This window comes from Strongylocentrotus purpuratus, unplaced genomic scaffold, assembly GCF_000002235.5.
Source record: "Strongylocentrotus purpuratus isolate Spur 01 unplaced genomic scaffold, Spur_5.0 spur5_scaffold_12, whole genome shotgun sequence".
In the NCBI taxonomy this organism is placed as follows: domain Eukaryota; kingdom Metazoa; phylum Echinodermata; class Echinoidea; order Camarodonta; family Strongylocentrotidae; genus Strongylocentrotus; species Strongylocentrotus purpuratus.
The window spans coordinates 31897072-31909926 of NW_022145597.1; the positions used below are offsets into that span (position 1 = coordinate 31897072).

The 12855-nt window shown below is 36.8% G+C and overlaps 1 long non-coding RNA gene across 1 annotated transcript; it reads left to right on the forward strand.

Annotated features, from left to right (window-relative positions):
* The first annotated feature begins 1872 nt into the window (after positions 1-1872).
* Positions 1873-6342, forward strand: LOC100887962. Its single transcript, XR_004063655.1, has 4 exons — positions 1873-1933; positions 3196-3338; positions 4481-4725; positions 5872-6342. It is a non-coding gene; the product is annotated as an uncharacterized LOC100887962 (long non-coding RNA).
* Positions 6343-12855: the final 6513 nt, after the last annotated feature.

A 12855-nucleotide genomic window follows, 5' to 3' on the forward strand; every position in this document is an offset into this window, starting at 1 on the left:
TTGCGATCATCTAAAGTCCCATATCTAGTTGGTTGGTTGGTTTTAACGTGACCAGGGGGCAATGGCTTTAAGTCATCATCTCCGAGGGACTTGGTAGTAAGAACTAATGCCTTATCAAAGGGCACTTTCAAAGAATCGGAGCAGTTTTGTGTAATAACTGGAAACTTTTTGCTTCTACTACAAGAAAGGTAGTGGAGCCGGGAGAAGGGCAGGGGGCACAATGTCCCACATTTCTTAAGAACGAAGTGTGCCCCTTTTAGAACAACAACCGCGTTCCTTTTCTAAAGCTATAAAACGTTCCTTGCCTAAGCCAAGGTAATCAATTGACCTTTGTTCAAAAATATAAAGTTTGAGACCACGTTTGATTTTTCAAACTCAACTCAAATGCATTTCCATTACCAAATGTCATTCATGTTAAAAAGACTGAGACATAATTACGATACGTGTTATATGAAAAACGTTGTTATTATCCCTCATCTTCCCAGAAACAAGAGACTTCTCATAGCCTCCCTAACATTTTCCCTTAATTTAAAGTGACTGAGAGCATTTTCCCCTTCAAATCTCCTCCAAAACTAGCTCGCTTCGCTCGCTTACATTTATAGTTTATCTCATTAAGAAGCACATTGAAGGTCTTATTTATTATTTCATTATGAGATTGTGCTTAAAACCCCATCTGGATAGGTTCGTCTAATAATAATCGTTATGTGACCTCAAAAAGCTACAAATTACCCTGATTATGTATTAACTACGCTTTAGGATATTTAAATATTTTGCTTCGATGTTACCATTTGTAGGTGTCTTTTTTTCTTCCAAATAGTGCCCTTTTTATGGTGCCCCCCCCCCCCACTTTGAAAAAAATACGCTTTGCCGCCCCTTTAATTGTCCAATGTTATTGTCTTGACTATATAGACTTGTAAGAAATCTATTATTGCATTTTTTAAAACTTTTGCATGTCTTGTCATGAAAGTGGTGTATACAAATTCAGTCTAAATTAAATTCGAACTTCAAATTTCAACCAATCCGTTATTCACACTTTTCTTCTTCCTAAATAAATAAGCAGGAAAATGTATATAATTATAGGATGCAATTTCAAATATTCCAATCTCAAGAAGAACTCAATTTTTTTTTCACTCCCCTGCCTCTCTTCTTCCTCTTCTTTCTGCTCTCTCTCATCTCGCTCTTTCCCTCTCTCCTCTCTCCCTCGCACCTCTGCCTCCCACTATATCTCTCAAGTTGTAATTCTTTTAACATACTCCCCCGGTCGCTACGCTCCCTCTCATATGATACATAATTTAACGCTAAACACTATGATAGATAGCTCACATTTCCGAAGGTTTGTTAAATCTGCCAAAATTAGGTTCATAATTTCGAAAATTAGAAACAGGGTTCTCTCTCGTTTTCGGAATAAGGAACCTTCAGAATCATGAACCCTATTTCATTTTTGGAACTACAAACCTTTTGAATAACAATCTTTTGGAATAAGAAACCTTCAGATTGATAAACTTTTGGACTAACTGACCTTGGCAAATATTCACCTTCGGAAATATGAATCTTTGAGGAAAAAAGACGTGTAACCGATCTTGATGACTTCTAAGATCGTGTGTATCTATAGCCTAATGAAGAAGTATAGTTGAACAAGAGATAGATTGATTAATTCTACTTTCAAATGATCCGCCCATATATCTTTATTTCTTTTTCTCATTGAATACAAAGTCTCTCAAATCAAAATAAAGTTATCAGTTATCAAAACATCTGGCCAACCCCAGCGGTCCTATCAATCATTACACGCACGCAAAAATGATCAAAGAGGCGCAGGTGAGGAATGTGGCGAGGAATAATTCCATAAAAGGGAAGCCATAATCGGTTCCAGTCATCAATTCAGGAGCTGATCTCGCCCGCAACAAGCTGCTTTCAGAACCTTCTCACCAGATTGGTAAGCATCTGTTTTCTACTTTGCAGACTATTATTTCAGAACTTCAGTTCAAAACTGATTTTTCGATAATATGTTTTTTGGCCTACTTCTAAATCTTGCTTCGTTCAAATGGCATATTACTTGTTTCTTTATTATTCACCAATACAATGCATATATTCTACAATCTGCCTTATAGTTTTGATAACTTGTAATTCAAAACTTTGATGTTTAATCTTTACCCTTGATTTGTCATGATTCCCATTATATTTATAATCATGATATTGTTAGTCTTCGGACTACAATCGTGTATCAGTGTATGAAGATATCAATCATGTAGAGGTGATTTGGTCCTGTGGATGAGTCAATCAAGTCCGGATTACCTAATGCATCGTTATTAAGTTCGCACATTTCAATCTGTGTTAGACAAGTCTATTGAAATAGCTTTTCAGTTTGATTTTTGCGGAGGTATTTGCAATCGTATATACTGTAATAGCATCACCCATCTATCTATCTCTAAAGTCGGCGGCGTAAGTAGGAATTTCTTTTTTTTATGGCAGCCTGGGCAATAATAAATAAATTTGCACTGCCCCTGTCCAAAGTTATGAGCTTAGATACTAACAAGCTAACTTCTCATTAATATCGTTCAGAAATTATAGCAATGTAGTGAAAATGATTTTAACCCAATTAATCCGGGAATTGGTAACCCAAAGCTTGATAAGTCTAGGAGTTATCCAAACTAGGGTGGAAAAGCGACCAATTGATTGATTGATTTTATTCGTTAAATATAGACCTAAATAAATTTGTATCATGGAAAATACAACATAAAAAGGAAATACCTTCAGATCATGTGATAATGCGTGAAAGCGAATCTTCAGAAAATCGTGTTGAATATAATTACACTGATTTTTTTAAATGACAACCTTCTTAAGTTTGATACTCATCTCAGTTTGAAAAATCCGTAGATTGGCAACTATTTCCAATATAACGAGAGTACTAACGGGATGGGCTCTTTTTTATTATAAAATTAACTATGCAAAATTTGCATTTCACCATTCAAAACGCGATTTCTTATGCGTTTTACATTTTGGGGGAAAAAATTCCAACCGACGGTGTTTCAGAGTTTGAAAATAGAAAAATGCTATTCTATTCAGTTCTTCCCATATTCTAGCAATATAATAAGGACGAACGTTTTCGAGGAATTCAGCACAGAAATACGGAACCGGCAAGATAGGAATGACTCCCAATTCTCGTTTCCTTTGTTCTTCTTTTGCTAAACCAAACAGAATAGCCTTTCACATATTGCAGGCTGCTTCCCAAGCTAAACTAGTCAAGATGATGATCAAAGTAGCTCTTGTGCTCTGTGCTATTGTGGCAACCAGTATGGTGTGCGCCAAAAATTTTGAAGAGCAAGATGCATTGGACACTTGTAAGTACATAAGTCAGCCAGGGACGTCAATGCTTGAAAAGTTTTGACCGCCCCCTTAACCCTAAAAAGGCTGGGCTATTTGAGGTGTTATATACGGCCGGGGGGAGGCATTGTGGCCCCCTCTTAAGATCCTGGCCGTGAAACGGCCGATCTCCGCGAAAATTTGCACGCATGTCCAGTGAAGTGTATAGAATACTATGATAATTTCACATTTTTGAAAAATTCACTAATTTGCATACTTATGGTAATTTATGCAAATAAGGTCATACAAATCACATTTTTACCCATAATCCAAATATTATTCATATTTAAGCATTCTTTTTCACTACAGATATTCATTAGACTATTTGGATCAATAATACGACAACAAATTTGGAAGAGCCAGCTTATTCCTTGTATTATCTCTTGTTTTGATAATTTCTATAGCTTTCATTGGTTTTTGTTGTTTTATTTCATTTCTAACTACAATTCAACTATTTTGACTACCAAAACAACCACCTTAACTTTAAACAGGACCGAATAACCAATGTTTGATCTATTTTTAGGAAAAATGACATTTCCATATGTTTTGTACACAAATCACGAAAATTAGCCATTTTCGGGCAAACATGCAAAGACAAAAGATTACGTGACCTTGTAACTGTAGGACCGATTTTCAAAATAATTCTTTTAAAAGATGCGCAAGACTCGAAAGAAAAAAGTCTGCGAGCGGCGGGTCGCCATCCAAATGCGTTCCCGAACAATCAGAAAAATTGTGGAGGGGGGCATAATGCCCCCGGCCTTATTAGGGTTAAGCAGTCTGTCAGGAAATCCCTAAGCTATTGTCAGAAAAGCTGTGGAATTAAGACATTTTGTTAACACATGATAATATTGTCGTACGACCCTAATTTACTCGGGGGGGGGCAGTAAGAATATAATGTGTTTTCCAGGCAAGGGTACTCTAAATGTGTTTTAACAAACTCAACAAACTTTCCTTGTTTTCCTTTCATTTTTTGCCTATTAATTTGACACCCTAAATGCGTCACTCGCCTTAACCAGCCAAAACTTGTTTTGGTCGCGCGTATGTACATAAATATATATTTGAAAGCTTCCCCCTGGGTATTTTCTTTGTTTTTATTCCATCTCGTTTCTATGGCAACCAGTGCTGAATCTGATGCTCTCGGAGGAAGTTGCATCTCCTGATGCTGTGGCCTTGCAAGGCTCCCTCTCGGAGGAGGCTGCATCTCCTGATGACGCGGTAGCCTTGCAGAGATGGATGAGGCGAGTCCTCAAATTTGGAGGTCGTGTAGTTCGTAAGATAGTCCATCCCCATGATCATCCCCATGATCAGTGAAGAGGATCTTAAATCGATATGCGCTGGTGCACAAGCCCTTTTCCGATAGACTCGGTATGTTTTGTACAATAACATAAAACAAGATAATTGTAGTGCAGATGTTCAACCAATGATTTTCTACTCACAGTTACATAATTATACAGAGCTGCTTAATAAACATCAAAATGTCAAATTAGACTCAATCACTTTTTATCAAGTATTTGTTTTAATGTACGGGAGGGAGGGGGTTGTGTGGCAACGGGGCAAATCAAAAACTGTAAATGAAGCCGAGTAAACAATCCACCACTTATAAACCTTTTACATGTATTTTGCTTTAACGATTTAAATACCTGTCAAGTCCCAAGTAAGCAATGTTTAAGACTATAATATTGTGGGCCTATACGAGACTGTGGACATGAGCCAGTGTCGGATACAGGGAGGGGCCCCGGACCTTTATTTGGAGATGGGCCCCCTCCCCTGGTGCTCAAGGGGGGGGGTGATTTTCAAATTATTAAGGTAAGGGCTAAAAAAAAATAGTAGTGCTCACTACACCCCCCCCCCCCCCGCCCCCTACCACTGAGTGATTTATCTGCCGGCGCGATTTTCAATTTGTCAGAGGCAAAAAAAAAAAAAAAGCTCCTTACCCCCTCCCCCCTCCCGCTTATTCACCGGCTGGCTGTTTCGCCGGTAAATATTTTATCACGAATTGGGCCCCCCCCCCTCCCCTGCCGCCGGCTTGATCTGCCCCTGATATGAGCAAACGTGCGTTCTTACTCTGACATTTAAAAAGATACTTCTCTCAATGTTGATGTTCCAGCAGTATCAGTTTTAGAATTGTTGCTGATTACAATTTATAATTCTCAAACGCTATGATCAATAGTGATAAGCATGGAGTCATTTATGAAATTATCTTCTAATAAGAAATACAGTATATATGACATTGTATAGGCATATATGCTTCTTTCTTCTCACCGTGCCCCCTCTCTCTTTCTCTGTCTCCCTTTCTCCCCCTCTGTCCCCCTCTCTCTGTCCCCCTCTCTCTCTTTCTCCCCTCTCCCTTTCCCCTTTCTCTATCTCTCTTTCTTCCACTCTCTCCCTGTCTCTCCCTCTCTCTCTCTCTCTCTCTCTCCCCTCTCCCGTGTTTCTCTTACTCCCTTTTCTCCACAATTTCCTCATTATAAATTAAACAAAATAGATTGTCTTCCTTTATTTCTCACATAGGAAGGGACCAGGAGGCACTATCCGGGACACTTGATGTTGATTCTTCCTGAACAAACAATGAAATAAAAGCAAGAAATTGTCAACTTCCATCGTGTTTTTTCAACTTCCTTATAATCAGAATCTTCTTTATAACTCCTGTATTGTTTAAATCATTAAACCTTGTTAATCCTCTAAAAAAGAAGATGGTGAGTGGTTTTCATTATCAATACATATTTTGCCTTTACTTCCATGTATCCATTTATTATACATCTTTCCTAGGTGTTTACAAACATGTTGGGTTAAAAGTACAACTATTCTTAAAATCTAGCATAATAATACATCTTTTCATCATAAGCTTCATTTAAAAAATCTTCTCTCGGTTTTACTCTTTTTTTTCCCTAAAGAAAAGTACCAACAACAAGACATTGTAAGCATGGTATAAGGGGAATAACTAATAGTATTGGTAATAATGCTGATAATAAAATCACATGATCTTGCAAAACATACCTAGCGTGTTTGTTTTGGGTATTTTGTTATATGCTATAAAATAAGTAGTGTATGATTAATAGAATAATGTTGGCATAAAGGGAAAATACGAAAAACAACACTTCGATGAAGAAAAAAAGGGAGAGGGGCAAAAATAAAACAAAGTGAAAAGGTTGAATAGAAGAATAAAGATAGAGAGAGAAGAGAGGGGGCACGGAAGAGCAGGGAAAAGAGCGCGAAAGAAAGAGAAAGTGTGTGTGAGAGAGAGAGAGAGAGAGAGAGAGAGGGGGGAAGTGAGGCAAGGAAAGCGGGAAAAAGGAGAAAGAGGAGTGATAACAGAATAGACTACTAAAGACTGAAAGGGACAGAATGAAAGAGAGAGCGAGAGCGAGAAATACAGTGACAGGGAGGAAGCAATAAATATGCGATTGAGGGGCATTTAAGATGGAGAGAAGAGAGAGGGGAGCAGAGAGGAAAAGGATAAAAGGAAGGGGAGTAATGGATTGTGTGTGTGTGTGTGTGTGTGTGTGTAAGGCACACACATTACTCAGTTGGTCTGTATAAAAGTATCTGCAAAATGAGACTACAATACGCTTTGTACTTAAGTTTGACACAGCAAGAAACCGACAGGTCTAGGCTCTGCTCAAGGCTTTAGGAATTGTGGATTTGTGGTAAAGTGTTATACCAGAGTATATGCTTGCAAACTATGGAGGAGCAGAGGAGCACTTAGGCCCCTAGAGTCTTAGGGGTCTGATCCCAAAATATTTGAAAAACTGAAGCCGTTTTTGTTATTGTAATGGCATACTGAAATCCACAGCTACACTCTAAAAAGTATTGGGCTGGCAAAAAATTGCCCAATTTTTTACCCAACAGGAGGGCGATTATTTGTCCATTAAGATTTTGCATGATTAACCCAGTGTTGGATAAAAAGAAAATACCCAAATTTTAACCAGCACAAATTTACCACATGAGAAATTCACCCAACTCTCACACTAATGTGTAGTATATACGACTCTAGTTGGGCAATTAAGTTGGATAAAATATTATATATGTTATAAATAAAAGGACATTAGTGCCGCGGCGGGACTCGAACCGCGGACCCTGTGAACCACAGTCCTGTGTCACATCCACTCGACCAAGACAACTCTAATATAAGAATATAACCATATTGTTGAATGAATTAGTCCGACTTACGTTTGCCCAGTTACATCTGCCCAACTTATTTTGAACATTTATTTGGGTAAATACATGTAGTAAAAACCGGGTTGGGAAAAAATAGCCCAAAAGTTGGACAAAAATGGACCAACTTTAATTTGCTCAATAACATTACCTAATTATTTCATCGGCAACTACATGGTTGGTAGGAAATAACCCAATTATTGGACAAAATTTGCCCAACTTTGATTTGCCCAGTAAAATCTGCCCAACTTTTTTTTACAGTGTATAATGGACAAAATACATGTATCTGGACCTACAAATGGGAGGGCCAGGATAATGCACAATATTTCATTTCCTTAACCCTAATCACACATCATGGATATCCAGACTACACATTCAACATGTCTTGCAAACTTATATTAAAGGTACTATCCCAATAAACAGAACACCAAAAAGTAACCTCTTTTGGGAGTGTATTTTAAGTGATTTTAAAGTATAGTGCCTTTTGAACTAGATTTAAACGTTATCGACACGTGCCTTCATTTAAACAAAAAAGGTACTCCTGTTCACGTTTTCATCTAACCTAAAAACCACCAGTTTATCACGCGACTGGAGTAACGTGATTCCACTTACCTCTGCAAATCAAGTGCTTATGACCAAATAACCACTTGACCAAGCAACGAGTTTTTTGTCAGTTAACCGATGGTGGCGATAAATACGTAATTATTTGGTCTTGTAAGCACCTTTATTGATTGGTTTCATAGGTTATCCAAGGTTGATGGTAATAATCACGTTACTTACACCGGCTAATCGTCTTATTGTTCTGTCCGTGAATCTCTGGTTGTATTCAACTAGTAATTCTGAGGTGTCTTACACACCTCTTTAAAAGGTTTCAAAGTTACCATAAATTTCTTGGTTATGATCACGTAGCTCAAGCTGATTACTAATCTAAGCTGTGAAAACGTGATATGTAGGTGTGAAAATTAGTAATTATTAAGTGTTTTAAAACACCTTTTTAAATGGTAGTCAAAGTTGCCATAAGTTCCGCGGTGATGATCTCATGACTCAAACGGATTATTGATCTAAGCTGATCATACGTGACTTTTAGGTGTGAAAAATGAGTCATTATTAGGTGTCGTAAAACACCTATTTAAATGGTTTCAAAGTTACCATAACTTTCTTGGTGATGATCACGTAGTTAAAACTGATTAATAATCTAAGCTGTGAATCCGTGATATTTAGGTGTGAAAAATGAGTAATTATTAGGTGTCTTAAAACACCTATTTAAATGGTAGTCAAAGTTGCCAGCAGTTCCGCGGTGATGATCTCGTGACTCAAACGGGATATTAATCTAAGCAGGACATACGTGACTTTTAGGTGTGAAAAATTAGTCATTATTAGGTGTCTTAAAACACCTATTTAAATGGAAGTCAAAGTTGCCATAAGTTCCGCGGTGATGATCTCGTGACTCAAACGGATTATTAATCTAAGCTGGGCATACGTGACTTTTAGGTGTGAAAAAATAGTCATGATTAGGTGTCTTAAAACACCTATTTAAATGGTAGTCAAAGTTGCCAGCAGTTCCGCGGTGATGATCGCGTGACTCAAACGGATTATTAATATAAGCTGGGTATTCCGTGTTTTCCATGTGTGAAAATGAGTTATTCTTGGGTGTCTTGATGGTTTCACAGTTACCATTTAAGTTCCGTGGTGATAATCCCGTGACTGTTGGCATATTTCTATTTTCACCAGTTGATGACTGACTGTTGGCATATTTTCATTGCACCAGTTGATAACTGGAGTGTGCATATTTCCAGTTGCACCAGTTGATGACTGAGCGTTGGCATATTTCGAGTTGACCCAGCTGACACCAATTCATTTGCATATTGAATATGGGGTGCGTGCAGATCTATGTTTTTTAAACAATTTATCTGAATTTACAGCATATTTCTTAATTACTGATGATTTAGTAATATGAAATTCATTTCGAAAATACTACAAATATAAATTACCAGTTATTAGGACATTTCGCTACTTCGTATAAATAGTTAAACATGAAAAAGGGAAACATTAACTGTGAACTAAAATAATTTCAATAAAGTACAAGTATACGAATTTTTTTCGATTAATTCAATTATGTAAGTCTACTTATTACCAATGCCCTTACATTGGAAATACAGACGTACCAGTAATGAAGTATTGTTGCTGTTAAACTGGTTGGAAGTTTTACCAAATGGTTCTAATGGCTCAGCTAGACGAGTTGAATTATAACTGGCCTGGATCAACTGGATCATTTAGCCCATTTCAATTTCCAGGGTTACCAGTTGGCATTAAATGGTTCATCAATTGGACCAGTTGCAACTAGCTTTCTCTTCTGGGATGTTTGCACCTCCCCCACCCAACCCCCTCTAATCCAAAACTGCTTCCGGCGCGCCTGGACGTAATTATGGAAGATCCAAGACACGATGTTCAGAAACGGGATGAGATCGTCATTATTTTGGTTCATTTATTGTGTAACATTTGCGTATTTATTGGGTTGAACGCGGGTTACAGTAACATACTTCCTCTTCGACGTAAATTTCACGTGAATGAAGAACATGATTCATCTCAAGTCAGCCTCGTAATATTCACGTGAATTTCACGCAGATATTTTGACTAAAACTATCACTAACGCTTCACGTGTTTCTGTGACGCGATAATTTCGTGTATGAAGATGTAATTTCATAACCAAACAAACACGGGAGTATTAGGTTTACAAACCATGGTCTCCAAGGTAGGGATAATCACGTTATTATAATGGTGATATTGCAGTGACAATTGCGTAATTTAGTGTACGTGTGTTTCAAGTTACCTAATGCAATAAACGTATTAACACATTTACGTAAATGTCCGGTGTTTGAAGAACGTAACCCTCCTCAAGTCGATACCTTGATATTGACGTGATTTTCACGTGATTTTGTTTATTGGGATGTCCCTTTTGCAGCCAACCTCAAATTCTGTAGAACTTTGCACGAATTATGAGTATGTCATGTATGTCCTATCTGTGAAATTTAAACGTTAGCAGTGTCCTAATATTAAAATTATGCAAGGAAACCCGTTTACTTGCTAGACTCCACTGTCAGACACTATTGAGTGACTGACTGGCTTTTTTCTTCTTTGGTAATAACATACATAAAATGAGCAGTAAAGGGTACATGAGCATTTATCTACATCAATGACCCACTTCTTGTGATGGCCAAAATTAAACTGATTGAATCTTTGCGCAGCATAAAACGTATGACCGTTCGGTACAATGGTCTGAAAATCAAGACTATTACTTATTGGCTCTATAGCTCCTAAGTCGATTTGACAACTAATAGTCGTTATTTTCCCACTTGAAGACATTTTCAAGCCCCACCTGTTTTTATGGAAGTTCTAAATTAGTATTATCTTTCAAATGCCATTGGAATTTAACCTTTTCATTTTTTTGGCCTGCAAATGGGACATAGTACCTTTAAAATAGGTAAATGGATCCTTTCGTGCCTTGTGTTCTAGTGGTAATAACCTTTTTGAAGTAAGCATATGGTTGAATATTAGGGGTGGCAATTTGGCCAAATTTAACTACATAAAAGAAGCTAGATGAAGTTTATTCAAATAATACCTTGTTAAAGATAAAGGCCAGTTTAATATGGTCATGCGATTGCATTGTGAAAGAGACGTTGTGGAATCGATCAGAAAAGGTTGATCATCTAGCATATAAGTATTGGTGTGTACTGCAAGGTTCTGGAATCATCAAAATGATAAGAAATTTGGCCCAGTCTTCGTAAAGTTACAAGCACTGTACACAGAAAGATGTATATGGGACAACGCACACGTGCGCGACACGTGCCTTTATCTCTCACATACTAATAGATAAACTAATTTACCAAATATATAAATTAGTAGGCGGTTTCCCGGCAAATTTTGTATCATCATGTATTAGTCAAAACACATTCTTTCACATGCTTGGTAATAAGAGCTTCCATTTCATTTTTTGAAATTGGGGCGTTTCAAATACTGGTCTTTACCTTTAAAACCTGTATAGCATTGGGACATCAGCATGATATAAAGCCCTCATTAAAGTTTGGAAACTCAATGATTATCACTTTGTTTAGTATCAATAGAAAGTGTGTTTATTCATTTTGTAAATGATGTCATATTGTAGCCATGGAATAGCAGTACATTAGAATAAGGGGGCAGTATCAAAAGGAATAGTTGCAAAATGCACTGGTTAATAGTGGAATTGTATGCAAAGAACTTTCCTTTCTTTGAAATGAGACCATTTTAGCGGTGTGTAGCCGTATACTGGTCAACCACATTTGTATTATGTAGTATCAAGCAAACCCGAATTAAATTAAAAACACTTTCTTTATATTAAAGCGAGTTTAAAATGCACCTGTTAGTTTTTGTAATTACTGCTCATAAAACTGTGTGTAGGATGTTTCCCTCTTTCTTATAACAAAAAATACATATAAATTAGATAAATAAAGTAGCACCAAAGCATTTGTAATATAAGCCCACAGCTGTTTTCTTTTTCTAAAAAGACAAGGTGTTCAAACTACTTACTGCTGCACACTTACATTTTACAAGCACACATTTTTATAACCGACAATTACAAGTTTGTTTCTTTTAAATGCCCTGATGTAACGCTGACTTCAAGTATAACTATGATTTCTATTTAAAAACAAAAAGAAATAAGGAATTTTTGAAAAAAACAAAAATATTGAAGCGCCACCAAAAATTGGTGCGGGCGGGGACGATAAATACGTAATTTGTTATACTTAGCCCTTATATACAAACAGAGGTCTTGAGGCCGGAATTCAAAATATAAGATTACTGTCTAAAATGTTCAGGAAAATTTACCCAACATTCACCAACCAACTTTCTTGTGTGTAATTCTCAACAATGGCCTCAACCTGAAGTTGGAATAATATTACAATAAAAATTCATAAACTTGAAATACAGGGCCTAGTTCTGTTTAAAATAGGTTTATATTTCTTCATATAAATCATCTTTCAATGTATTTTTTATTTTTTATTATGTATTCAGAACTGCATAAATAAATGAAATGATATATAAAAACTATTAAAAACATAATACATTCCATGACCTACAAATTAAAGCTGTCTTTTTCTTATGAAGCTTACAATGAACAATGTAAAGCTAGGCTATATAACCAACACAGATTAGTATTAATAGGACCTATTGTAGTATTCTATTAAATAATGGATTGCTTTGATGAAATCCAAGTGCGGAAAAGTTTGAAACCCCAACCGAGCCTACCCGTTTGTGAAGCCGGATATATTCTCAAAGTTGCACGCACAGGCATTGATCGTTTTGTTT